At 35.6% G+C, this 26,819-nt stretch overlaps 1 protein-coding gene across 1 annotated transcript in view; it reads right to left on the bottom strand.

Annotated features, from left to right (window-relative positions):
- Positions 1 to 26,819, bottom strand: part of R3hdm1 (R3H domain containing 1) — a 198,524-nt gene that overhangs the window by 11,465 nt on the left and 160,240 nt on the right.

Here is a 26,819-nt window from a genome sequence, read left to right as displayed (position 1 = left end):
TCAGTGCAAAACCATTAAATTATGGCTGCATTTTTTGAGTAGTCAGACTTTGAAACTCAAACAAGGGGTTTGTCATAATAAGGCTCTATAAAATTTTCTCTTTTCAGCAAATTCTTTCAGGATAGTGATTTAAAGTTATAGAATAAAATAGAATTTGAAAATGATCAGGAAACAATTTATATCTAAAGCCCCATTAGCTATTTTTTTTTCAGTCTTCTCTTTATTAAAAGAGGTTTTATTTACTAAAGCAGCATTTCATTTCTTTTATAGTACTAGAAATTGAACCCAAGTGTAATTTACCACTGAGTCATATCCTTGGTCCTTTTTATATTTTTATTTTGAGACAGGGTTTTGCTAAGTTGCTAGGATTTCAGGTGTGTCACACCATGCCTAGCAAAAACCAACTGAAAAAAATTTTTGCACTTGTATCTCATGTAATTTAATTAAAAATTCAATTACTTTAGATCGTACTATGAATGAAATACAGAGAATATAAGGAGACATGTAAAAATGACACCATGATGATGCATCCAGTCAGACTGAGGTTATTCTAACTCTAAGACAAATGTTTAAGAATACAATCAATACTTATGGGGTATATTTAATTTAAGAAAGGTATTAATTGCAAAAACTTTTCAGGATGTGAAATGGTATTGTGTTTTTTTTTTAATCTTTAGGGATATCTACACTGAAATACTTATGAATAAAATAATATGATACTTGAAATTTATTTCACAATAATATGGGGGGGCAGAGGTAAAGATTTAAATTAAAATAGTCATTAGTTGATAACTGTTGAAACTGTCAGCAGCTGGGGCGAGTGTTCAGTACACTTTTGTTCTTTATTTATTTAGGTGGTGCTGGGGATTGAACCAAGGTCTCACACATAGTAGGCAAGTGCTCTAGCACTCAGCTATATCCCTAGAGATCCCTCCAGCTCCCACTCATATTTACATATCTTTAAAAACATCCAGAGGTTGAGAGGTATAAATTAGTGATAAAACATGTATTTAGCATTTATGAGGCCATGGTTTCAATCCCTAGCACCATACACAAAATAAAGTCTATAATAAAAAGTCAACAATTCTGTAATTCAGGCCAGGTATACAATTCTCCAATTAATATGAATTAAAAAATTTTGCTTTTCAGGGGCTGGGGTTGTAGCTCAGTGCTAGAGCACTTGCCTAGCATGTGTGAGGCACTGTGTTTGATTCTCAGCACCACATATAAATAAATGAATAGAATAAAGGTCTATCGACATCTAAAAAATATTTCAAAAAATTTTTTTTTTAGTGATAGTAGTTCAGTGAGGTTCAATAAAAGGGAAAAAGAAAGGAATGCAAAGGGAGGATTTTATTACAGTGATTTGGGGACTGAATGTGAAAATAGTATTTTCTGAATTTGACAATAATTATGCTTGGAATATATTATATGAGGATTAGCTACCTAAGAAAATAATACAGTTTAACAGACAGTCTGTGAATGTGCTGGTACTAAGGAAAACAGTTCTCACTGGGTGGAAGTGTTTTTTAGGCTTTCTTCCAATTCATGCCAACAGCTCTCTTGGGCAGTGCAGAGCCCCTTATCCTGATCTTGTTCACTAGGCATATGCTAATAATGCTTACTCAAGCTCTGAGGCATATGGGGTGACAGGACACCACCCAGAAAAGGGAAGAGAATATTCAGAAGAGATCCAGAGCTTTCAGGGTGGTATGGTTAAGGACAGGAAGAAAATATTCAGGTCACCAAGGTGAGCAGTATAATCCATACTACTAAATCATAAACTACTACTTCAGTGAAGCACTCCAGTGGGTTTCATTTTAGATAGTATAAAACATTTCTTTTTAGGTTAATGAGTAAAAATCAGGTTTCATAATTATAAAACTGAGTTCCAGGTCCTTACTAATCTCCCACAAGAATAATTCAAAGGAAACAGAGTAGACAGAGAGCCGCACTTCTAAATTGCTTAAATATTCTAGAAAAGAGAAAACAGAACTTAGTCTTTAAAAAATGCCATTCTCAGGTGCTCGCCTAGCATGTGTGGGGCCCTGGGTTCAATCCTCAGCACCACATAAAAATAAAGGTATTATGTCCACCTACAACTAAAACAAAATATTAAAAAAAAAAAAAAAAAAAAAGCCATTCTCTTTTTTTGTGGTCCTGGTGATTACACCCAGGGTCTTGAGCATGATAGGCAAGTGTTCTACTACCGAGCTGCATTCCTAGCTCCAATGTTTTTTCATTCTTTTTAAAAGACAGGAGAGAATGAAGGGGAATTTAACAAATGAAATAGCAGGCTGAGTCCTTGAGGAAGTTCATATTCTGCCCTTGGGTAGGAAAATAAAACATTAATATCCAAACCTTTTTGGTCCAACACTTCCTAAAAAGCCCTGACTTAAAACTATGAGCTAGGCAAGGTGCCCCATACCGGTAACCCCACTGACTATAGGTTAAGGACTGTAAATTTAAGGCCAGCTTGGACAACTTAGTGAGACCTTGTCTCAAAAAACAAAACCATACCAACAAAGAACTGGGGATGTAGCTCAACGATCTGTGTGCTTAAGTTCAATCACAAGTACAGAGAGAGAAGGACAAAAGAAAAAAAAGCTATGAATGTGTAAATTTGAATAATATCACCTTTCAAAGCCACTAAGGACACTGCAACAAAAATGGCTACTGCTACTTATGCTAGTTTTTTGCCTGTTTAGAAGCAGCCTTTCCTCAGAATATGGTAAAACCAAATTGCTACAAAATTCCCCAACAGGACCACTGGATATTGATAAATGATTCTGTAAAATATCCAACAAGATTTCTTCTGGGTTTTCTATCATATTTGTCAACATATTCCATATTCTACCTATGGGAATTCATAGGTAGAAATTCCCCTTTCCTCCAGGTAGTCTTCAATCTTATGATATTTTGGAATCAGACCCATGACAGAAAAATAGCAAACATTATGTATTTTCACAAAAGCAGAAAACTGCATTAATTCCGAGCACCACAAACCTACACAAAAATATCAGAAACTTACTGTGGTCTATCAAAATGTGAGGAATATTTTTTTATGTTATATGATCCTTTTATGCTTAAAACTGGCCTTGTAAGACATCCTATTGATAACGTTTTCATTAGATCATGGTAATCTGATACATCTAATATAAGTGGAAATTAATGTTGTTATTAAGTTATATGATATTCTTGCAAATTCAAGTGGTGTTATGTTGCTATTTTTTTAGTGGTTTATGAATTTTAATATTTGACCTGGTATTAAGCACCATGGACTTGGGTGTTAGAAGGGAGCATAGGTTTGAATTCAAACTCCACTTATTTGTTATAACTCTGAACATGTTATTTGAACATTAGTTCTTGTCAATAAACTTGATAAATACATATTTTATCAACCTGTGATAAAATGCTTGGTCCATATAATTAAGAGTCAAGTTAATGAGAGATATTTTTTATGAAACATGAAAATAACAAAATGGAGTTAGCATATATGGGATCGTAAAAGTCAAAGATTCCGTCAAAATGTAACAAGGACTTTAAAAACTGTGATACCTTTGACCTATTAATTTTCCTCTAAGGACTAATGTCAAGGAGGAAGAAATTAAAGTTGCTCACAGGATACTTCAACAAACAAAAAATGGATATGACCTAACTGTTCTGCAGTGGTCTAAGTAAATTACTGTATATCCATAAAATGAAAGTATAAACATAAAATTACGTTTATGAAGAAATTATTAATAACATGAAATAATTACTATGCCTAATGAATAAAATATATGCAGTAGAATCTCAACCATATTAAAACTAAATAGACATTGCCTTTCTTGTGATTATTAGATTTATGGTCTTAAATTCTACTATTCTGCAACAATGATACACATTCAAGAGAAAATGTAATTCAAATTTGAATTTTGGTCATTTCTTGGGTTAGTGATATGCAGTATGATATTCTCTCATGATGCTGGGCAATGGCAGTGAGCTTTAACTCCTGGTCACAAAATCACAAGGGTACTCTATCACTGATACTCTCTGTGTTGCCAGTCTTTTCTGGACATAGGTATTCAACAAATTACATGAGATATTCAACAAAATTTCACAAAATAGGCTTTGTAATAGATGGTTTTGTCTAACTGCAGGTTAATATTGAATATTCTGACCAAGTTCAACATAGGCTACCCTAAGTTATGGTATAGGCTGGTGTCTCACCCAGGGCTTTGTGCTTGCAAGGCAAGCACTCTACCGACTGAGCTATCTCCCCAGCCCCTGGTGTCTCTTTTTGACTAACAGTATTTTCATTAAAAGTCAAGGATCATCTATAGTTGCAAAGAAGAAAAAACACTAAAAGAAAAGTATTGCCTGGAGTCATGGCTCAGTGGTAGAGGCTTGCCTAGTATATGTGAGGCACTGGGTTGGATTCTCAGCACCGCATATAAATAAAAAATAAAAATCCATTATCGACTAAAAAATATTTCAAAAAATATTAACATGCAAATAGTAGTCAATTTAGGGCTCATTCTTTTTTTTTTTTTTTTTTTTTTTTTGTGGTGCTGGGGATTTGAACCCAGGGCCTTGTACTTGCAAGGCAAGCACTCTACCAACTGAGCTATATCCCCAGCCCTAGGGCTCATTCTTGATCATTTACACTTTTTTGTATTTTCCAAAGAAACAAACTGCATTTTGTAATTATAAAAAGTACACACTAAAAATGCCTTTTGAAGCCAGGCATGGTGGCACATGCCTATAATCGCAGTGACTAGGAAGGCTGAGGAAGGAGGACTGCAGATTTGAGGCCGGCCTCAGCAACTTAATGAGGCCTTTAAGTAAATTAATGAGATCCTGTCTCAAAATAAAAAACAAAAGGGCTGGGGATGTAACTCAGCAATAAAGTGCACCTGAGTTCAATTCCCAGTACCAATCAGTCAATAAATACCTTTTGGAAACTGACTAAAAGTTTGGTTTTTAAATATATCTGGAATTTAGTTTTGACTAAAAATCTGAATCTGCTTCAGAAATCTTCAGTAGATGTCAGAGTATGGCTGTCAGGAGATGTTTATGCTGATATACCACAATATAAATCTTTAATTCATTTGAGAGTCATATGCTCACAGCCAGGCTTGCTGTCTTTGGAAGAAAATATTTGCTTTCTGTCTCATAACTTTTTGCAAGACAAAGTGATTTCCATCATATATTTTTGGGATAAAGGTAAAACAATATGAATTCTCAACTACAAGAATTTTACTTAACTATTTGCTCAATTAATAAAATAATGTCAGGGCTGGGGTTGTGGCTCAGTGGTAGAGAACTTGCCTAGCATTTGTGAGGCACTGGATTCAATCCTAAGCACTACATAAAAAATAATAAAGTTAAAAAGTCAAAACTTTTATTGTATAATATTTTGGGTTTTTCCTTAAGTGCTAATGGCGAATTTATCTGGCTTTTCTTGTTAAACACTCATATTTATAGAAATATTCATTTATAGCTCACCTATTCCCAAATGTGAATTATTCATTTTATTTGTTTATTTATTTATTAATTATATATTTAGGTACTGGAGATTGAACCCAATGGTGCTTTAACCACTGGGCCACATCCCCAGTCAGACCTTTTTTATATTTATTAGAGACAGGGTCTAGCTGACTTGCTTAGAGCCTTTCTAAGTTGCTAAAGACTGGCTTTAAATTTGTGATTCTCCTGCCTCAGCCTCCAGAGTTGCTGGGATTAAACATGTGCACCACTGTGCCTGGCTCCCAAATGTGATTTGTTTTAAAAAATCTGAATATAAATAAAAAATAGAAAAAAAAGAACTATTAAAAGCAAAACAAGTCAGGTGTGGTAGTATATGTCTGTAATCCCAGTAACTTGAGTTACTGAGTCAGGAGGATAGCAAGTTTGAGGCCAGCCTCAGCAACTTGAGACCCCGTATCAAAATAAAAAACGAAAAGGCTAGGGATGTAGCTTAGTGGTAAAATATCTGTGGGTTCAACTCCCAGTACCAAACCAAACCAAGGCAAACCAAACTAAAATTTGGGGACTGGGACATCTGGTCTAAGGTTATTGCTTTCATGGAGCAATAAGTGTAGCTTTGTGTTTCCCAGCAGCTGAAGCAAAATGGCAAAACAGAGGATTATATAAAAACTCTGCCAAGATGATAAGAGAAGCAAGAAGTTAAGCCTCTGGCAGGTGCTGGATTGCAGAATATCGTAACTGTATCCTACAATAAATTTAAATTCTACAGTTTCTTTCAATATCAGGCATGAGACATAGTGCATACTGTGTTAGGAAAACTTGGTAGATGGATTGGATATCTTGCCCAAAGAAGATTTTTCCCATTTAATAAATAGGTAGGATGAAAAAGTATTTGCTAATATGGCTAGGTGCAGTGGCACACACCTATAATCCCAGGGGCTCAGGAGGATAAGGTGGGAGGATTGAGAGTTGAAAGCCAGCCTTAGCAATGGCAAGGTGATAAGCAACTCAATGAGACCCTGTCCCTAAATAAAATACAACATAGGGCTGGGAATGTGGCTCAGTGGCCAAGTGGCCCTGAGTTCGATCCCCAGTACCCCCCAAAAAAACTAAAAAAACAAAAAACCTAATATTTTTCTTAAAAATGGGCTCTTTGGAGCTTGAGCTCAGTGGTTAAAAGTGCTTAGCATGTGTGGGTTCAATTCCCAGCAATCCCCCCTTAAAGAAAAAGGACCTTTGAACTTTTCCAGTATTTAAACAAGTACTTGCATGAGACCCAAAAGAAAGTCTATTACACATTTTATGGAAAGATGCCTTTGGCTTGAGAAACTGGAGGGCAGGTATCATCAAACAAAATCAACCACAAAGATGTCTCTGGTGCTCCTGAAGAACGAGTGATTTTGAGAAGGGCCATATTCTCACAGCCCACTAGGATGAACCAGCCTTCATCGGCAGCTGCATTAGTGGACCTGTTGGATATCACTTTAGTAGCTCACTGAAGTGGTGGAAGACATCTGCCAAACAATAATTTTAGTTTTAGTACAGTTGATCCTATGTTGCTCTTTTGGGCAATAGTTTAGCCACTTCTTAACTCTGTTCCTAGACTGACATCATAAAATTGCCACTGACATCGAGAACGATGCTCATCTGCCTATGTAACACAGCTAAAGAACACTTGTCTTATTCCTCTGACTGCTTCATCACATTTCAGAAATAACAACTAAAAAAAAGAGATGCCAGAATATTATCTCATACTTTCTTAATTTAAATTTTACCTATTGTAGAATAAGTGACACGACAATATGAGTTCTGCTGACCTGCCTCTCAGTGAAACCATGAAATGATTTTTAAAAAAAACCTTAAAACCTCAAGAAATGTGTGTAAGGATGAAGAGCAATAAAAAACATTTGTTCAAGCTAGGTTCAGTGGCACATATCTATCATCTCAGCTACTTGGAAGACCAAGGCAGGAGGATCCCAAGTTTGAAGCCAGCTTGGGAAACATAGACACAATCTCAAAAAATGAAAGAAGAAAAAACCATCTGGTTAAGAATATCCATTGCCACGTGTGGTGGCACACACCTGTTATCCCAGCTCCTGGGGTGTGCAGAGGCAGTAGGATCACAGATGTGAGGTCAGTCTGGTCAACTTAGTGACAACATCACAAAACAAAACAAAACAAAACAAAACAAAACAAAACAAAACAAAAGAATGTAGTTCAGTGCTAAAGTGCCCCTGGGTTCAATTCCCAGTACCAAACAAAATGAGAACAAAATGTGGTATATCCAAAAAATGGATTATTGTTCAGCTACAAAAAAAGAATGAAGTATTGGCACATGCTGCAATATAAATGAAACTTAAAACCATTACACTGAGTATAATAGGCAGTTAGTCATATGAAAAGTCCAGAACAGGAAAATCTACAATGACAGAAAGAACTTTAATGTTAGGGATAGAGAGATGGGGGTGTTGGTAGAGGGGCAGGGAATTGATAGCTAAAGATAACAGGATTTTTTCCCTTTTTCTTCTTTTAGCATATTCATCTTATAAAGTTTTTGATGAAATACACATGCAATTTACTATTTTATTTTTAAGTTGATAATTCAGTTCTCAATAAATACATACACATTACTGTACAACCCTTACCACCACCCATTTCCAGAATTCTTTTGGTCTTGCAAAACTGAAACTCCACACTCATTACACACTAACTTCCCTATTCCCTCCTCCCTCTACTCCCTGGTAAATGCCTTTCTATTTTATACTAATCTGACTACATTAGGTATCTCACATAAGTGGAACCATACAGTGTTTTTCTGGCTTAGTTCACTTAGCATAACATCCTCAAGGTTTATCCATGTTGTAGCATGCGTCAGAATTTCCTTCATTTTTAAGGCTGAATAATATTCCATTATACACAGATACTACATTTTGTTTATCCATTCATCTGTTAATGGATACTTCGTTTCCCCCTGAATTTTGCCTTTTGTCCATGGTACTGGGGATTGAACCCAGAGGCCCTCATCAAGAAGTTATGTCTCCAGACTTTTATATTTTTAATTTTGAGACAGGGTCTTGCTAAATTGTTGAAGCTGGCCTCAAAATTGTGATCTCTTGCCTCAGCCTCTGGAGTGGCTAGCTAGTACTACACAGGTATGGGCCACCACACTGAGCTCAGAGTTTCTTTATGAAGGTGATGAAGAATTTTAAAAATTAAGTGGTGATGATTGCTCAAGTATTGGTGTGTGTGTGTGTGTGTGTGTGTGTGTGTGTGTGTATGTGTGTGACTAGGAATTGAACCCAGGGGCTTTGCATATGCTACCCTAGCACTAGGTTACCAGTGACCTACATTACTAGCTCTTGTATGTGAATTTTATCTCAATAGATTTTTTTAAAAACAAAATAAATAAGGAAATAGCAGTTTCAACAAAAATCGTGCCTATATGCAAAGTGCTCACAGAGAAGTCCTATTATACGTAGTTACTCAGAAAAAAGGAAATTAATAGCAGGCAAGAAGATATATAAAAATATGGTTGTCATCATTCTTTACAGTTTTACACTTATTTCATGGCTGTGATTTCAAAATTACTATTTTTGGGGCGGAAAATAGGAACCAGTGTATTCTTCTTAAGCAATTAATTTATTTGAAAAGCAAGCCGCAAATCTACTAGATTTTAGTAGCCATTGAAGATGATGTTTTTGAAAATTTCTGAACAGTTGGCAGTGTGCTAAGAAGTCATTTAATTCTTGCTGTTTTAAACAATCTGACATTTTACAGTTAGTAACTAGGCAGGCTTCTTGAACTCAACATTACTTAATAGATATGTGCTGTGATCCCTGAATTCTCTAAGTATCTACATAATCTATTTTAGCAATGTAGTACCTTGAGTACTATACATTTATTCTTCTGAAATAAGATACTGAAGCGTTTAATATAGAACACATTATGAAACTCATTATCCCAAAACCTGAGTCACTGTGACAACTAAGCAAAGTTCACAATTTTAATAATCCTCAGAAGAAAAAAGTAACTGTAAAGTTTAAATTATTCAAAGGTACTCCAATTTTCTTTTGTACACTTTTTTGTTGTATTGTTTTATTAATAACAGCACTGCTGTAACTTGTTTTGCAGCAACTTAAAATCTGGGGGTGATTAGTAGAAAAGTGGGTTTGATATGCCTGGCAACCAACAATGTTTAAATGTCCTGTGCACAGAATTGCTTTGTCTTATTCTTTTTTGTCAGTTTAAAGTTGCTTTCTCATTTCTTGAATTACTACTGAGATTGAACATTTCCCCAAGTGATAACTATCCAGTTTTCCCCATGTGAATAATTTATCTCCATGAATTTATTTGTAGAGTCTTACTGTTGTCATTCTAGAATAAACAAGTGATAAAAAATGTCTTATATAAGCTTTTTATAAAGGCATATTTATCATACTTCCCCATATCTTGTTGCTTTCCATTTGTTTTAATGGAATGCAATGGATCTTTACATTTTAAAAAACTTTGAAACATTTATTTATTATTAACACAACTTCACATCTTGAGCCCTAATTCATTGTGGGTGGAAAATACTTTTTTAATAAACTCCTCGCCATACTTATCCACTGATCTGCACATATACCCTCATATTCTGTTTTTCTTCAACTTACTATCCATGAATCCTTTGCACTCTTATCAAAAGCTAACCTGTTTCCAATTGTGTGCTGGGTCTCACCCTCCTTGGAGACTTCACAATTCTCTCTTTTCCTTGTTTTCTTCAGCATACACACATGACATTTCTTTCAATTAAAAAAAGAATGGTCTCTCCTGACCTCATTTCTTTGTCCATATACTACTACTGTACAATGCTGTTTCTTATGAAGCACTTCTCAAAAGTTTTCTCCATTTATTGTTGCTTATTTCTTTCCCCTCATTCTCTTAGCATTTTCCAAGGCTTATTCATATTTAAGTGTCTGTTCAAATGATTTTATTACTCTTGAAAGGGTCTGAAATATATATACAAAAGCATCTAGAAATATATCCTACAATTTAAATAATTATAAAACAAACCCCTGTGTAACCTCCATTCATATTGAGACACAATATTGTTAAAATCTTAGAATTCTCCCATGTGTCAAATCACATCTCCTCCTACTGGAGTTTTGTGCTGAACACTTATTTCTTTTTATAGTTTTACTACTTATATATGTATTCCAAAAGAAATAAAGTTTTGTCTGTTTTTGATCTTAAATAAATGGAGACATACATTTGGAGTCTTTTATGACTTGTTTCTTTTACTCAGCAACATCTTTGTGAAACTTAACCATCTGGATATAAATACTTGTAGTTCATTCCTTGCTGTATTGTAGTCTTCTGAATAAATCCATCATATTTATTCATTCTATCCACTTTATTTGGGTTGCTTCCAGTATTAGGTTAAATGTTACCAGTATAAACATTGACATGTCTCTGGTATACAAGTGTCACTGTGCTTTTAAAGGCAGCGGAGGGCAAACTTTTTCTGTAGACAGTGAGTAGTACATAGTAGCTCTGAGGGACACATATGGTCTCTGAATCTTTGAAAAATAACCATTTAAAAATCATTTTTTTGCATGTGGGACATAGTTTTCTGACAGAACAAAACTACTATACCATAGAGGGAAGTATCTTCAATACAAGACAGTCTTCCTTCCATTCTTTCTTAGTCTCCCCTGCCCCCGCCTTTTTTTTTTTTTTTTTTTTTTTGGTAGACTGGTGATTGAACCCAGGGGTACTCTACAACTGAGCTATATCCCTACCCTTTTTCGATTTTTTTTTTTTTGCTAAGGTTGTCCTGGCCTTGAACTTGTGATCTTCCTGAGTTAGCCTCTGGAGTTGCTGGGATTACTGGTCTGCACTACCATGCCTGGCTTTCAACACAATATGGTTTTTTGCATAAAGGTGTTATACATTTTGTGAAGATATTTTTAAGTATTTGCCATTTTTGGGGGGTGGGGTGGGTACTGGGCATTGAACTCAGGGGCACTTAACCACCGAGCCACCTCCCCAACCCCTCAACCCTATTTTTTGTATTTTATTTAGAGACAGTATTTTATTTTATTTATTTATTTAGAGACTCACTGAGTTGCTTAGCACCTCACTTTTGCTGATGCTGGCTTTGAACTCCCAATTCTCCTGCCTTAGTCTCCCGAGCTCCTGGGATTACAGGCAGACATCACTGCACCTGGCTAGCATTTGCCTTTTAAAACTTTTTCTGATTAAACTTTAACACTTCATTTTCAATATGTTACTCTTCAACAGGTTTTAAAATCAACTGGCATGGAGTGTACCTTTTGCCTTCAGTTAGAGGGCATGCTACTGGTACAAATATTCTTATTTTAATGATGTTAGTTTTACAGCTTTCTCTTCACTTTAAACTAGTCTCTGCTTAATTTATCTAAAAAGAAGTCTAAGATTAGTACAACTTTCCTGAGTATAACTGATGGAAAAGAAACTGCACATAAAGCGTACAATCTGATAAATTTTGATGTATATATATATATCATGAAACAAACACCAACCCTGGAAATTTTGTTCCTTTGGATTCTCACTGTCCTTTTATCCCCATTGACTCTTTCCAGGTTCCTGGCACCAGGTAATCATTGATCTGTTTGCTTCCACCAGTGATTAAACTGCATTTTCTATGATTTTTATATAAATGGAAAAAATGGGTATGTATATTGTCTTTTTTATCTGGCTTTTTTTCACTTAAAATTGTGGGGTTCATTCACCCATGCTGTTATTATCAGTAGATAATTATTACTGATAAGTAAGAGTCCACTGATAAATATACTATAATTTGTTTATCCATTCACCTCTTGTTGGATATTTGATTTGTTTCCAGTTTCCATGTCTTGTGAAATACCTAGAAGTGAAATAGCTAGGTCAGATGGCAGATGTGTATTTAACTTTTTAAACTGTTTTCCGAAGTATTAAGCTTTGAGAATTCTTGATATATTCTCCACAGAAGTCCTTTGTTGGCTACTTTGATTTTTAAGCCACTATATCACTTGCCTTTTTATTTTTACTGTTTAGTATATAGCTAATTTCCATCTGGTATTATCCTCCTTTTGTCTGAAAAACTTCCTTTAACATTTCTTGCAGTACAGGTTGGCTGGTGATTAGCTCTTTGTTTTTGTGCTTGAAAAAAGTCTTTATTTCACCTTTGTTTCTGCAAAATATTTACACTAGTACAAAATGCTAGTTTTTTTTTTTTCCTTTTTTTTCCACTATTTCAAAGGAAGGTACTGTTCCATTGTCTTCTGGTTTGGATTGTTTGTATTGTTTCTAACAGAAGTCTGCTCACATTATTATCTTTGTTCCTCCATATGTAATGTGTTCCCCCAATACCTGCTGCCCCCCCAACCATGGCTTTTAAAATTTTTTTTTTTTTTTTTGGATACTAGGGATTGAACACAGGGGCACTCTACTACGGGCTACCTCCTCATTCCTCTCATTCTTGGAGCTTTGTGATTGGATGCCAGGCTTTGGGAATTTAACCCTGTTAGGTGTTGGACACTTTTGCTTTATACCATTATTTTAGTTTTGTTCTGGATTACAGTTAAATTATTTGGAAAAGATTTAATCCTTTCAGGTTTTCCTTTCATGCTTTTAAGGTAGAACCAGAGCAGTTTTTAATCTAGGGCTAATTTCCCACCACCACCTTTTGACACTTTTTTTGACACTCTGGTTCACAGGCATACGAACTATTCTTGTCCTGGCAATCCTTCTCAGTGATTCTTTTCTTGGCATTGGGCAGGTTTGGTGTACATATATGTGTCAGTACTCAACTAAGTCTTAAGAGAGTCCCTCTGTGGGTCTCCAGAAATCTCTCTATAGCTCTCTTCTATTCAGTTCTCTGCCCTGTAAACTCCAGCCACCTTGATTTCCTTTGAGTCCCAACTCCATTCCCTAACTTAGAAAGACTGTCTGCTTGGGTTTCCCTTCTTTGAGTTGTAACTGGGAAACTCTGTATAGGCAGTGAGCAGGGGCCAATTATAAGATACTTTTGTTTCTCTTTCTGTTTGTGTCCTTTACGGCCTAATTGTCAATGTCTGAAAACCATTGTTTCATATACTATTTGGTATTTTAGTTAAGGTAGAAGGATAAATCCAGTTCCTATTATTCCAGTTTGTCTCAAAACAGAGGACAGGAGGATGTAGGTTTCCTTCAACTATCTCATAATATCCCTGACATCAAATAAGATTCAGAAACAAGTCACCTCCTATGCCCCAGAAATTATTCACAAAATAAAACACACAGGAAATGCCACAGAGAAATTTCTGACATACACCCCTTTTACTTCTTAAAGTAGGTTGTCTTATCTCAAGGGATTACTACTTATTTAGGTTACCTGTGGCCTAAACATCTAATAAAGAGCAAGTTTAGGAAGTCATTCAAACTCATGGGCAGTAAAGAAAGTTACTGTGGATTAAAAAAAAACCAGAAAAGCTTAAAATTTACTTCTGTGATAGAAGCTATAAAATTCTAAATTGAAGAATTAAAAAGTAGAAAAAGATGATTTAGAGAATTACTTTTTTCCTCTTTTTTAAAAAATGCTTTTTATTATCCTAATATATCCTTTATGCAAATTTTTCCTTCTATTTTTCAAAAGAGTCCTAACCCTCCCTACCCACTCCCCCCCCTTACTGGGGGTACTTTACCACTGAGCTGCATTCCCAGCCCCTTTTAGTACTTATTTTGAGTACTTGTTAAGTTGCTCAGGCTGGCCTTCAATTTGTAAACCTCCTGCCTCAGCCTCTCAAATTATAGCCTTGGGCTACCATGTCCAGCAGTCATTTTAACCTTTTCCCTATAAGACCTGAAGTGCTGTCTAAAACTTATTATTTCTTCTTAAGAGTCTTTTACTTTCCGTATACTATCTCAAAGGTTACAAATGACATCTTCTGGCCACAACCATTTTTTTTTCCCCCCTTAATGATCTTTCCCCATATAACATCTGACTGTCCATCTTTAAAATCTCCTTCTATGTTGACTTTTATATATCCCTTTACCTGTGGTGAGCATATCCCTTTGATCTGTTTCTGTTGGCTGTCCATCGTCTAGTATAGGAGCGGGCAAACTGGCCTGTGGGTGACATCTGACCCACTGCCTGCTTCTATATGGCCTAAAAGCCAAGAATGGTTTTAACAGATAAACATGTACAATTTAATAAGAGAATGCTAGCTGTCAACAATAATTAAGTGAAATGTTATCTACCACCCAAACTAATTCATTCTTCTCATTAGCATTAAAATTTTTTTGCTAAATTATTACTAAATTTTGAATTGTCAATAAACATTTGTGGAAAAATTATTTTCTCCTCATTATATAAATACCTAAATAGTATCCAAAATTTTGTGTCATATTCTGCAAAACCAAAATATTTCCTAGTTGATCTGTTACAGAAAGTTTGCTGAGCCTAGATTTAATATGTATTTTAAAGTAAATGTATCCAAATTAGAAATATTGTCATTTCCAACATCCTAGTGGGACATCTTCCACCAAGAAATCTCAAATCATTCTTTACTCTTCTTGTATTAGTATCACCAAATATTTGTTTCTTCTTTTAAATTGTACCCTAGATTGACTCCTTTCCTATTGCCACCACCACAGCTGAGGCTGCATATATTTTGATGTCTTTGTATTTGGAGTCTTTTCCCATTTCAAATCCAAATCAAAGACTATTACTACATTAATTCTGTTTTTAAGACAGACTTTATCATAGCACATCCATGCTTAAGAAACCACGATCCCTTGGTATTATGAAGAGACTGAAGTAAAAATTCCTTACCCTAACCTTTGAGACTCTTACTCAAGCTAATTTCTCTCTACTCCAATCTAAAAGTAAAAATTCAGATATTCCATGGAAAGATGTTTAAGCAAGTTCCAGAATAAAACATCCATGAAAAGATTCCATGTATGTAGAAAAACTCAGTGACACAAATAAAACATCACTAATCTTTCCACTTTAAAAACAAAAGAAGGGCTGGGGATATAGCTCTGTTGGTAGAGTGCTTGCCTCAAAAGCACAAGGCTGTGTGTTCAAACCCCAGCACTGAAAAGAAAAGAAAAAAAAAAAGGTAATGTACCAATCTTCTCTCCCCAAACCATAGTACTTCACGTCTTACTTAAAAGTAGTAAATGTTAGAAAGATATACACCCAACTGGGCAGCTCTTATTTTGATGAGTGATTATTTCTTTCCAGAAAGGGAAATGGACTAATAAGATGGAATATTTATATTTTAACCCATGTATTTTATATGATTGAATTAAAAAATAATAACAGAGCATATGACTTAGTAATTCAATTAAAAACAAAAAACAAAAAAAACAAAACAAAACCAAAAAAGGCTTTGTGTGTATGTGTTTGGTGCTGGGGATTAAACTCAGTTTCATGCGTGCAGCCAGCATTTAATCAACTGAGCTACAACCCTAGCCCAGAAAATAAAATGCTCAATAAAAATGATTTCTATTGAAATTCATATATACATGTACAACAATAAGTGCGTGAAGTACACTAAAATCTATCAGTGATTCTCTGGGTACTGAGAATAATCAGAATGACCCAAACAAGGCAAAGAAAGAAAAGAGTGTTTTAATTAAGAGACAAAATAGATGAAGGAGAAATACTTTGGGATATTTTCAACAACATAAACTTAATGAAAGGCTGAGGAAGTACCACAAATACTTTGAGGTTTACTTTTGCATAAAATTGAACAGTTTTTTCATGAAAAGTCACTTCTCCTTCCTCTTCTTTAAAGGTAACTACTTTAATATAATTTAAATCCAAAATACTGCTATTCTAATATTTTTGGTAAGTTCTCAGAGTAAAATAGCTAGAGCACCGTCTTCCCCTCCCTCAACATCGTTTTTTGTTAATAAAACTTAACTAATGAATTCTACTAAAAATATATGCCCACAAAAATGGTAAAAAAAAAAAATTACACCCATTAAGAGGAAATGAATGTTTTGAAACGGGCAATATTTCAGCAGTGAAAGTAACTTTTCATTTTATTCATTCAATAATTATATGTATTTCTTTTGTTAGTGCTACAAAATTACATGTAGGTTACCAAGACAGGTACAATATAGCAGATACTGATTTGTTCATCCAAAAAAATTCTTTTTCAGAGGCTGGGGAAGTAGCTTGGCGATAAAGTGCTCGTCTGGTATAATATGCAAGGCCCTGGGTTCAATCCCCAGCACCATAATAAAAGAAAAAAAAGTGTAAAAAATATTATTGTGATAAGAACATTAAACATGACACACGCACCTTTTTTTTTTTTGTAGTGCTGGGGAATGAATCCAGGGTCTTATACATGCTAAATATGCACTCTACACTGAGCTACACATCTCCAACCCTATTTTTTTTTTCAGACTATTTTTAAGTGTATAAAACAGTATTATTATTCTAGGTACAATGTTGTACAGTACATCTCTAGAATTTAATCACCTTACATAACTGAAATTTTATTCCTTGCTACATTTTATTTCTGTAGGATAGTTGTTAGAAACTTTTTTTTTTTTTTTTTTTTTTTTTTTTTTTTTTTTTTTTTTTTTTTTGCGGTACTGGGGATCGAACCCAGGGCTTTGTGCACGCAAGGCAAGCACTCTACCGACTGAGCTATCTCCCCAGCCGCTAGAAATTTCCTTTTTAACACCAATAGCAGTGAAACTTCACCAGGAGATATGGTTCAGTTTGACAGATTTTATTGTTAATAATTATTTCAAAGGAGAGCTGAGGCAAACAAAATATAAAACTGGAAGGTAGAAATAAAATGAATTCAAGAGCAGTATCAGAAGTAAGACAAAGGAAACACTAGGGGAATACTAGGATATAAAATTGAGGAAAAAGAGACTGTGAAGAGGAAAACGGGAAAAGTTTTAAAAGCAGGTTTTCTTTTTCATAAAGATTCTATGAAGTATTTTCTTTAAAAATAGTTCTAAAAAATAAAGGTTACAGTCTTTTCAAGTTATTCTCTCTATATATGTTAGGCTAGCCTTGTGAGATTACAGATCAAAGACAAATGTATATTATTCTTTTGAGTTTCAAGATAAAAATGGGAAAATGAAAGGTAAAATAGGAGAAAAGCCACTAAAAGTGAGAGCATTTTGAAGATATTCAACTTGTTTGCCACTTTTAAAGACTCTGCATGTATCAAAATAATTTTCACTACACACTACAGACTGAGAAAAAAAATCCCATGATGAGCTGCTATAAAACAAATGCCCCTGACTAGCACACTGCTTTCTGAAAGTGACTGGACAAGTGACTTGTATCAGGCTGTGCTCAGTCCTCCTATTGACATGTAAAAACACAATCCAATCTAAACACAAAGTTGCCTCTCTGATAACTGAAAGTTTGAGCTAAAAGCAAAAATAGCGAATTAAGTCTATTTTTTCTGCACAAGGAAACTTTTCAAGAAAACAAGATTGCTAAGCAACCCAACCTAAGTAAAACATTTTTCAAAACAAAGGCTTGCTTGGTGTTCTTATAGGAATCTTACTTTTTATAATCTAGTAATAGAGCAATACTCCATTTGGTATCCAGAAAATAAAACTGTTTGGATTAGACCCTGTGGCTTAGAGTTTAAGATATACTTTCAATCTAACAAAGACAAAATATACTTGTTGGAGTGTAGGCATTTATACAGTATTGTCAGAACACTGGGTTTCAGATGAACATCTATTAGTGACAGAGACATGATGCCTTTACTGAAAATGCATAAAGTATCATTGGGCTATAGCAACTTGTGGACAGCTGAATCATGGATGAAAATAAGACTATACCGGGCTGGTTACTGTAGGCCAGTGGATTTCAATTCTGAGTGTCCATCAGAATCACCGGGAGGGCTTAAAATATAAGGGTGTTCAGGTTTAAGGTCAGGCCAGACTAAATGAGAAAATGCAAGGTGTCAGATGTAAGTGGTGAATTTTAAGAACTCCACAATCCACCCTAGCATGCTGCCAAGATTAAGAATAACTGAGATGAATAGCTAGATTTCCGGAAGAGTTCAGATCTTTTGGCAAAATTTTACAGTTAATCTTTTTTCTGTGCTTCATAGTCTAAATGTAAATTAAAAATAAACACCTCATCATTTTTAGAAGAACATTGTAGAGGTAAATCAGGTTTTAGAAATGAGAAAACTCTGGGCAAGAAAAAATATTTGAAGGAAGGTTTCATTTGAATTTCTAAGCTTTCTACAGTGAAAGCACCAATTTTGTAGGAATAAAATTGCAGGTGAAGAAAATGATGACTAGGCAGGTAGGGTCCAAACTATAATTCTAAGGCTTTATACCATACAGTTAACAAAATGCTTAGTGTCTGGGCATAAATGTTGGTCCTTACTACTTTCAAATTAGCCCTTTTTTATATTAATCTTGCATTATTTTGTTTCAAATGCATAAATTTAGCTTTAAAAAAAGGTGTAGGTAGATCCAAGATGGCGGACTAGAGGGAGGCTGCGTTCCTTGTCCTCTATAACTCCGGTTTCAAGCAGAGGATATCTGTTTCTTGGTGAGGCAGTTTTTGCTGCTTATCAATCCCCTGCTGTTTACCCCATTTGTCTGCTGTGATGACCTATAGTCTGCCAGCATATCAACGCCTTTTTTGAGTGCAGATTGCTCACTGTCAGGCGTCTATCATCTGCCATTTGCCTGCCTCTCGCCCGGCCATCGCCTGCCTTACACCTATCCATCACCCAAAGCACGAGGTTCACCTCCCAATCGTCCAACAACAGTCAGCACACTGATAGCCGACCGCCAGTGGAGCACCAGCTGCCTGCTGTTGCCTGGAAGTTCATTGTTAACAGTACCTGCAGGTTTGATTACACGTGGCTGCTGCCATTTTGAGACAACAGCCAGGCCCCGTAGAACCCCTGGCCAGACTGACTGAGCCCCGTCTACAGGATCCCTCAGCCCAACCGATCACTCCCTGCCTCTGGGGCCCTCACATGGAATAAAGGCTCCCTGCCGCCAGGACCCCCAGACCAACTGACTGCGCCCTATCACCAGGAACCCAGACCAACTGATTGCACCCGGCATCCAGGATCCCACAACCACACCAAACACACCGGACCTCCAGGATCCCTGCCGGACCAACCGCATCCCGCCTCCAGAACCTCCAGCTGACCACATCCACCCCTGAGCTGCAGCTCCCCATTTGCCAACACATTTCAAAGCCAGAGCGGCCATCTTGGATAATCCTGGAAGCCTTAGCTCCCATCTTTGGGTGGGGCAAAACCCATCCTGAGACGCCTGCTGGGGGCTTGAAGCTCACTGACAGGTACCTCTCATGCATCAGGCTACTAAACACTGGGAGGTTTCACTAGTATATGACTGTTATACTGTAGATTTTCTTTTTTCTCCTTTTTAAAAAAATTTAAGTTTTTATTCCTTTACTTTTCTTGCTCTCTTTTCCTTTTGTTTACCTGTTCCCTCAGAGTCTCTTTCTACCTTTTTTACATGCTAATATTCAATTTATTTTGATTACACTCTCACCCTTTCTATTATCTAGAACTTCTGTATATTCTTTTCTTATCCCATTAACAGTCACATTCTACATCCCTCTGCATCCTCTTTGTCCTCCATTGAAACTGCAGACCTTATTGCAAACCTGTTTGTTTTACCGAAGATAATATTTGAACTCATTCTGTTTACTATGACAATTTTGTTATTGTCCCCATAGGGGCTATTTGGTCTAGGATTGCATAGTGTCTGATTTGGGCACTGCTAATATTGATCTCCCCTTAAAGAAAGGGTTTTGGAAACCTATAGGGCCACTATAAGCCTATAGGGGGAAATCTGCAATACCCCAGATCTGCACTGCTAGAGGGGAACATACATGAACAACATGAAAAAACAAGGGAAGAAAATGATCCAAACAAATCTAGATTCTATATTAATAGAATCCAATGACAGTATGTTAGAAGAAATGTCAGAAAAGGACTTCAGATTATACATGATTAAGATGATTCGCAAAGCAAAGGATGAGATAAGAGAGCAAATGCAGGCAATGAATGATAATACCAATAAGCTGAAAGAGCACCTGCAGGAAGCAAAAGATCATTTCAACAAAGAGATAGAGATTCTCAAAAACAAACAAACAAACAAACAAACAAAAAAGGAAATCCTTGAAATGAAGGAAACAATAAACCAAATAAAAAACTCAATGGATAGCATCACCAAAAGACTAGACCACTTGGAGACAGAACCTCAGACAATGAAGACAAAATATTTAATCTTGAAAATAAAGGGGCCCAAAGAGAGAAGATGGTAAGAAATCATGAACAGAATCTGCAAGAACTAGGGACATCATGAAAAGACCAAATGTAAGAATTATTGGGATTGAGGAAGGCACAGAGATACAAACCAAAGGAATGAACAACCTATTCAACGAAATAATATCAGAAAATTTCCCAAACCTGAAGAATGAAATGGAAAATCAAATACAAGAGGCTTACAGAACACCAAATGGACAAAATCACTACAGATCCACACCAAGGCACATTATAATGAAAATGCCTAACATTCAAAATAAAGATAGGATTTTGAAGGCCGCAAGAGAAAAGCATTACATTACATATAGGGGGAGACCAATACGGATAGCAGCCGACTTCTCAACCCAGACTCTAAAAGCTAGAAGGGCCTGGAACAACATATTTCAAACTCTGAAAGAACATGGTTGCCAACCAAGAATCCTATACCCAGCAAAACTAACCTTCAGATTTGAAGATGAAATAAAATCCTTCCATGATAAACAAAAGTTAAAAGAATTTACAAATAGAAAGCCTGTGCTACAGAATGTTCTCAACAAAATATTTCATGAGGAGGGAATGAAAAACAACAATGGAGGTCAGCAAAGGGAGGAACTACCTTAGAGAAAAACCACTCAAAGGAGAAACCAAGCCAACTTAAAAACCAAAAATAAGCCAAATGACTTGGAATACAAATCGTATCTCAATAATAACCCTCAACGTTAATGGCCTAAACTCATCAATCAAAAGACATAGACTGGCATATTGGATTAAAAAGAAACACCCAACAATATGCTGCCTGCAAGAGACTCATCTCATAGAAAAAGACATCCACAGACTAAAGGTGAAAGGATGGGAAAAAACCTACCACGCACATGGACTCAGTAAAAAAGCGGGGGTTTCCATCCTTATATCAGATAAAGTGGACGTTAAGCCAAAGTTAGTCAGAAGGGATAAAGAAGGACATTTCATACTGCTTAAGGGAACCATAAATCAGGAAGACATAACGATAGTAAATATTTATGCCCCAAACAATGGTGCATCCCTGTACATCAAACAAATCCTTCTCAATTTCAGGAATCACATAGACCACAACACAATAATTCTGGGTGACTTTAATGCACCGCTGTCACCACTAGATAGATCTTCCAAACAGACTCTAACCAAAGAAACCATAGAACTCAATAACACAGTCAATAACTTAGACTTAATAGACATATATAAATATTCCATCCATCAACGAGCGGTTTCACTTTCTTCTCAGCAGCACACGGAACCTTCTCGAAAATAGACCATATGTTATGCCACAAAGCAGCCCTTAGGAAATGCAAAAAAATAGAGATACTGCCTTGTGTTCTATCAGATCATAATGGACTGAGAGTAGAAATCAATGACAAAATAAAAAAGAGAAATTACTCCAACACCTGCAGACTAAATAATATGCTATTGAATGAAACATGGATAACAAAAAAACATTAGGGAGGAGATAAAAAAAATTCTTAGAGGTCAATGAGAATGACAATACAACATATCAAAATATCTGGGACACTATGAAAGTGGTACTAAGAGGAAAATTCATTGCATGGAGCACATTCAAGAAAAGAATGAAAAGTCAACAACTAAATGACCTAACATTACAGCTCAAAGCCCTAGAAAAAGAAGAACAGAATAACAGCAAAAGTAGTAGAAGACAGGAAATAATTAAAATCAGAGCTGAAATCAATGAAATTGAAACAAAAGAAACAATTCAAAAAATTGACAAAACAAAAAGTTGGTTCTTTGAGAAAGTAAACAAAATAGACAAACCCTTAGCCACACTAACAAAGAGGAGAGAGAAGACTCAAATTACTAAAATACATGATGCAAAAGGAAATATCACGATAGACACCACTGAGATACAGAACATAATGAGAAGCTACTTTGAAAATCTGTATTCCAACAAAATAGAAACTACCGAAGACATTGACAAATTTCTAGAGACATATGCTCCTCCCAAACTGAACCAGGAGGACATACACAATTTAAACAGATCAATATCAAGAAATGAAATAGAAGAAGCCATTAAAAATCTACCAACCAAGAAAAGCCCAGGAACAGACGGATTCTCAGCCGAGTTCTACAAGACCTTCAAAGAAGAACTCATTCCAATCCTTCTCAAAGTATTCCAGGAAATAGAAAAGGAGGGCACCCTACCGAACTCATTCAATGAAGCTAATATCACCTTCATACCCAAACCAGGAAAAGACACATCAAGGAAAGAAAATTTTAGACCAATAGCCTTGATGAATATAGATGCAAAGATCCTTAACAAAATAGTGGCAAACCGTATCCAAAAACATATTAAGAAAATTGTGCACCACAATCAAGTGGGGTTCATCCCTGGAATGCAAGGATGGTTCAACATTCATAAATCAATAAACGTAATCCATCATGTCAATAGACTTAAGGATAAGAATCATATGGTTATTTCAATTGACACAGAAAAAACGTTCGACAAAATACAACACCCCTTCATGCTCAAAACACTAGAACAAATAGGAATAGTAGGAACATACCTGAACATTGTAAAGGCTATTTATGCTAAGCCCATGGCCAACATCATTCTTAATGGAGAAAAACTGAAATCATTCCCTTTAAAAACAGGAACAAGACAGGGATGTCCTCTTTCACCACTTCTATTCAACATTGTCCTCAAAACTCTAGCCAGAGCAATTAGGCAGATCAAAGAAAGTAAAGGGATACGAATAGGAAAAGAAGAACTTAAGCTGTCACTATTTGCGGATGACATGATTCTATATTTAGAGGATCCAAAAACCTCCTCCAGAAAACTTCTAGACCTCATCAATGAATTCAGCAAAATACCAGGCTATAAAATCAACACGCATAAATCTAAAGCGTTTTTATATGCAAGTGACGAAACAGCTGAAAGGAAAATGAGGAAAACAATCCCATTTGCAATAGCCTCAAAACCAAACAAAACAAAACAAAAAGACCAAACCAAAGCAAAACAAAACCTTGGGAATCAATCTAACCAAAGAGGTAAAGGATCTCTACAATGAACACTACAAAACACTGAAGAAAGAAATTGAGGAAGACCTTAGAAGATGGAAAGATCTCCCATGTTCTTGGATAGGCAGAATTAATATTGTCAAAATGGCCATACTACCAAAAGTGCTATACAGATTCAATGCAATTCCAATTAAAATCCCAATGACGTACCTTACAGAAATAGAGCAAGCAATCATGAAATTCATCTGGAAGAATAAGAAACCCAGAATAGCTAAAGCAATCCTTAGCAGGAAGAATGAAACAGGGGGTATCACAATACCAGAACTTCAACTATACTACAAAGCAATAGTAACAAAAACAGCATGGTATTGGCACCAAAATAGACAGGTAGATCAATAGTACAGAATAGAGGACATGGACACAAACCCAAATAAATACAATTTTCTAATACTAGACAAAGGTGCCAAAAATATGCAATGGAGAAAAGATAGCCCCTTCAACAAATGGTGCTGGGAAAACTGGAAATCCATATGCAGCAGAATGAAACTAAACCCCTATCTCTCACCCTGCACAAAAATCAACTCACAATGGATCAAGGACTTGAAATCAGACCAGAGACCCTGCATCTTATAGAAGAAAAAGTAGGTCCAAATCTTCAACTTGTTGGCTTAGGATCAGACTTCCTTAACAGAACTCCCATAGCACAAGAAATAAAATCAAGAACCAATGACTGGGATAGATTCAAAGTAAATAGCTTTCTCTCAGCAAAGGAAACTATCAGCAATGCGAAGAGAGAGCCTACAGAGTGGGAGAATATCTTTGCCACTCATACTTCAGATAGAGCCCTAATTTCCAGAATATATAAAGAACTCAAAAAACTCTACACCAAGAATACAAATAACCCAATCAACAAATGGGCTAAGGATATGAACAGACACTTCACAGAAGAAGATCTACAAGCAATCAACAAACATATGAAAAAATGTTTGCCATCTTTAGTAATAAGAGAAATGCAAATCAAAACTACCTTAAGATTCCATCTCACCCCAATTAGAATGGCAATTATCAAGAATACAAGCAACAATAGGTGTTGGAGAGGATGTGGGGAAAAAGGTACACTCATACATTGCTGGTGGGGCTGCAAAATAGTGCAGCCACTCTGGAAAGCAGTGCGGAGATTCCTTAGAAAACTTGGAATGGACCTACCATTTGACCCAGCTATCCCACTTCTTGGCCTAAACCCAAAGGACTTAAAATCAGCACACTACAGAGATACAGCCACATCAATGTTCATAGCTGCTCAATTCACAATAGCCAGACTGTGGAACCAACCTAGATGCCCTTTAATTGATGAATGGATAAAGAAACTGTGGTGTGTGTGTATATATATATATACACACAATGGAATATTACTCAGCTATAAAGAATAATAAAATTATGGCATTTGCAGGCAAATGGATGAAATTGGAGAATATCATGTTAAGTGAGATAAGCCAATCTCAAAAATCCAAAAGATGAATGATCTCACTGATAAGCGGATGATGATACATAATGGGGGGAGGGAGGGGGGTAAGAATGGAGGAAGGAGGGACTGTATAGAGGGAAAAGAGAGGTGGGAGGGATGCAGGGGAAGGAAAAAAAAACGGAATGAATCAAACATCATTACCCTATGTAAATGTATGATTATGCAAATGGTATGCTGTTATTCCATGTACAAACAGAAACAACATGTATCCCATTTGTTTACAATAAAAATAAATAAAAAAAAAAGGTGTAGTAACCTAACGACAAGACTACATCCTATCGTTTTTCCATACTAAACATACTTAAACGTAAATTATTGCTGGATTAAGTCTTTGGCAACAGAGAGAAAGGCAAAGTGTCAATTGTAAAAAATAAAAGCTTACTGAATTTTATATTCTTTACTTGAACATCATGTTTTAAAAAGATTTGGCAGACTTTAACAGTGGAAATGATTAAAACTCAGTAACAATGTAAGCTCTAATATTGTTAAAGCAATGTATATCTTTATAGTGTCTAATGCTGTGTTAGGCACAAAATTCAACCAATACTTGTTATTTGCAGCAGTTATGCTCTATAAAGTTGCATGTACACTGATTTAGCAAATAATGAGTCATTGTTCCTAGAAGATAAGCAGAGTTAGGTTCTTGGAGGCCTCAGGTCACAATATTCATCAGCTGATTAATATATAGTCATTTTTATTTAAAAACATCTTATTAATACATATTTCCTATAGTAATTATTATATGCAGTATTTCTTCATAACAAAACACTAATTGAGAAATGTATGTTTTCCTGACCTTGGGAAATGTGATTGTAAATTTATGTGGCTTTCAGTCTCATAATAATGCTCTCCTCTATCCTTTCCTAAACTCAGTCATCATCTCATAAAATTTAGCCACCTTTCCATTTTGTTCATAATTTCATGATGTATTTTGAATGTGACTGTAGCACTGTTTAGAGGAGTCTTACATACACATCTGTGAAGTTCTTCTTCCTTTTTATAGATGTACTGTATAGTGCTGATTCATTTACCCTGAACTGGTAGACAACAGTGATATAATTCATGCTTCAACACACACTAGTATTTGTGGTTAGTAACATAAGATAGAACTTCAGCATTATATTTGGGCGTCATTTTAAGAGGCAAAATCACAACAAAGAGCACAAAATGTGTACATGGCACTACACAGACTGTGAAAAAGATTGATGTTTACAATTTGAGAACTGAGGTGAGAGGAAAGTGTGCCATGTTTAACTTCAGCTGGAAATATGATGTGTGATGACTCAAATTTTTTGCCACTCTGAATGTGTCCATGAATGTAAAAGAAAGTGATGCAAAATACTGATTTTGGGCTAAAAATAAATTTTAGCAAAGAGGCTAAAATTGGCAATTATAGAAGCAACAAAAGCAACACTTTAAGCAATATTTTAAGTATTGCTGAAGAATTAATGCAATATATTTTTAATTTCTCAGTTAAGAGTTCTTGTAAAAAAAAAAAAAAAACAGGCTTTTCAGTGAGATAAACAAAGAGATAA

The sequence above is a fragment of the Sciurus carolinensis genome, chromosome 3 (assembly GCF_902686445.1).
Source record: "Sciurus carolinensis chromosome 3, mSciCar1.2, whole genome shotgun sequence".
NCBI classification, from domain to species: Eukaryota; Metazoa; Chordata; class Mammalia; order Rodentia; family Sciuridae; genus Sciurus; species Sciurus carolinensis.
This window is presented reverse-complemented; position numbering and strand designations above follow the sequence as displayed.